We start from the raw sequence: 3,404 nt of genomic DNA, 5'->3' as shown, positions 1-3,404 counted from the left end.
ATGTTAATGCAAAGTACTGTAAATTGCTATGTACAATATTTGACAATTTGGGCTAAATACAATATTTTGTACGAATGTGTAAACAAAGAAAATTAAACTTTAATTATAGTATTAGAATTATTGTTCTTATTACTAAATTATCTAAAGTGTTTCCCTTGAATACACAAAGTGTTGCAAATATATGGAGGGAAATTTGAAAACCAAGTGATGCAATACGTCAGAAAAACGTTGCATATTTATGGCATCAAAATTTATCAAAACATTGCATTTGCTAAAAAAAGTGTTGCCATTGCAATTATTCACAAATATAAAAAGTGTTGCATCAAAGTAATAAAAATGTTGCATTAATAAAACGTTGCACTTGAGAAATTTTGCAACACTTTTGAAAAGTGTTACATTTGGTGCAATAAAATGTTGCAATAGGCTAATGCAACGGGACCTAAGGCAGCACTAAATAAAACGTAGCATTTTTCTTTGTGCAACATTATTATAGGCTAGTGCAACAATTATTTAGCGTTGCATTAGTTTTATTTTGTAGTAGTCTCTTTTTTAACCACCTCTCTCATTTGAGGGTGTATCTTTCTTTGTCGTTCAATAGAAGGAAGGGTGCCTTTCTCAAGTCTTATGTGGTGCGTACACAAAGCGGGGCTTATACCTTTAAGATCATCGATAGTATAGCCCAAAGCACCTTGGTGCTTTCTCAAGACACAACATAACGCTTGAGCTTAGCTCTCGCTCAAGGATGCACTAACAATTACGGGGTAAGTGGAATTTGGGCCTAAGAATTCATACCTAAGGTGTGATGGTAGAGGTTTGAGCTCTACCATAGGCACACCTTTACCCTCTTTAGTTGCGGCCGCTTGCAAAGCTTCATGGCTTGAGATCTTCAAGCACAATTGTTCATCCACTTCCTCCATGCTTCCATTAAGCAATTCCTCATACAATGATACCTCCTTGCATGGTACACCTAGCTTGTCTTTGTTCAACAAAACATTCTCAAGAGCATCGTTAGAGGTGAGCAAGATGCATGGAAGACACAACATGATCAAGAGAGTCAATCATCATGCAATTTTCAAGAGAAGAACTTGGATATTTCATGCTTTCATTCAAATCGAATTATATGACCTCATCTCCTACCTTAAGGGAAATCTTTGCACACTTTACATCTATCATAGCACCCGAGGTAGCAAGAAAGGGTCTACCTAAAATAATTGGAATGGTAGCATCTTCATCCATTTCTAAGACAACAAAATCTACCGGGAACACAAACTTCCCAACCCTCAATGGAACATCTTCCACTTTACCTTTTGGAAACTTGATTGACCTATCGGCTAGTTGCAAGGTAATGTTAGAAGGTAAGAGTTCCCCTAGACCAAGTCTTTGATAAACCGAATATGGCATTAAGCTTACACTAGCTCCTAAGTCACATAAGGCATTATCAAATTGCATCTTGTTAATAGCACAAGGGATGGAAAAGTTTCCAGGGTTTTTCAACTTAGGTGGCATTTTGTTCATGATGATCGCACTACAATTTTCAGTCAAATTGATTGTCTCCATAACATCACAAGTCCTCTTTCCGCTCAAAATGTATTTGAGGAATTTGGCATAATTAGGAATTTGGTTGATCACATCGGTGAAAGGTAGAGAAAGGTGAAGTTGTTTGAGCATATCAATAAATCTCCCAAATTGCTCATCCAATTTGTATCTCATGAATTTTTGGGGATAAGGGAGCTTGGCTTTCACAATCTCTTTCTCTACACTCACCTCTCTTGGTGTCTCAACCACAACGTCATCTAAAGATGCTCTATTTCCCTCATTCTCAACCAAAACTCCCTTGGGGACCTCCTTGTTATCACTCCTCCTAGGAAATCTCTCCTCAAGAACCTTACCACTCCTTGTAACAATAGCATTCACGGGTTTCTTGGGATCTAGGCCTTGGGAGGGTAAAGAAGAAGGGCTTGCTTGGTCTTTCAAAGCACTAGCAAGTTCAGAAATTTGGTTTTCGAGCATTTTGTTGTGGGTCATCATTTCATTGAACTTCTTGTCACTAACGGCCATATATGTGTTCAACAACTTGGTTTGATTTTCAATTATTTCCTCCAAATTGGTCCTAGAAGAAGAATATTGTGAATAGGAATTTTCACCTTGAGTCTTTGGAAAAAATCCGAGTGGGGGACCTCTTTGAGAATTATTTTGAAAACTGCCCCTGCCTTGATTGTTCCAATTACCCCTATTTTGATTTTGACCATAACCTTGATTATGGTTTCCACTACCTTGGTTATGATTTCCATAACTTTGGTTTTGATTACCATAATTTTGGTTTTGATTTTGACTACTATAACCTTGATTGTTATAGTTGCCACGAGAATTTTGGTTCCCTTGGTTATAGTTGTCAAAATTTCCTTGGTTTTGGTAATTCCTATTCCATTGATCTCTTTGATTATCAAACCTTTGCACATTATTATTTGACACATAATTCACATGCTCACTCTCACTATTATCAAAATCATCACCACATTCCGGAGAAGCATGAGGGCAATTACAAGAGTCATGATCATAAGATCCACATGCATCACAAAACAAGCAACCACTAGGCATATTATTTGAAGAGGGAGGGGGTAGAGGGTTAGAAAAAGTACATCTCCCCTTAAATTGGGAGGGAGAATTCGAAGCTTGAGAAGAAAAGGAACCTTCCAACTTGGCCTTGATTGCGGTCATTTCTTTCCCCAAGTTTGTCATTTGTGAGGATAAGTTATTGATCGCATTTAGATGGTCTATAGAGTACACCGAAGAACCACTCTTGGTAGTTGAATCCTTCTCACCATCTTGCCAATCTCTATAGTACTTAACCACGTCCTCTATAAGGTCCACCACTTCCTCTTCCGTCCGATTCATTATGGGACCTCCGGCACCCCCATCAAGGCATGATTTTCCTTAAAGACTTAGACCACCATAGAAAATTTGAATGACTTGATAAGTTGGAATTCCGTGGTGGGGACATTCCCTTTGATACTCTTTATACCTCTCCCATGCTTCGTAGAGGCTTTCATTAGGTCTTTGCTTGAACCCTTGAATTAAAGCTCTAGCCTCCGCCGTTTTCTTTTGTGGGTAGAATCGGGACAAGAATTCCTTAGTGACTTCGTCCCATGTTCGAAGGGAATTTGGCTTTACCTCCTTATCCAACCACTCCAAGGCTCGGCCTATGAGAGAAAATGGAAACAACTTTAGCCGGATGAATTCTTGAGAAACTCCGTTCAATTTGATAGTGTTGCAATACTTTTCGAACTCCTTGAGATGGTTCAATGGACTCTCATTCTTAGCTCCGCTATATTGTCTCCTTTCGATCAAAGCGATCATAGCCGGCCTAATTTCGAAGTCATTCGCCGGTGTTGTAGGTGGAGCAG

At 38.7% G+C, this 3,404-nt stretch overlaps 1 non-coding gene across 1 annotated transcript; it reads left to right on the top strand.

The window, feature by feature from the left end:
- Positions 1-2,983: 2,983 nt before the first annotated feature.
- Positions 2,984-3,089, top strand: LOC145566128 (small nucleolar RNA R71). The gene has a single exon (XR_014095364.1). It is a non-coding gene; the product is annotated as a small nucleolar RNA R71 (small nucleolar RNA).
- The last annotated feature ends 315 nt before the right edge of the window (positions 3,090-3,404 follow it).

Source organism: Chenopodium album, chromosome 1 (genome assembly GCF_948465745.1).
Source record: "Chenopodium album chromosome 1, dcCheAlbu1.1, whole genome shotgun sequence".
NCBI lineage: Eukaryota > Viridiplantae > Streptophyta > Magnoliopsida > Caryophyllales > Amaranthaceae > Chenopodium > Chenopodium album.
The sequence above is the reverse complement of the archived record's forward strand: the minus strand, read 5'-3'. Positions and strand labels throughout refer to the sequence as shown.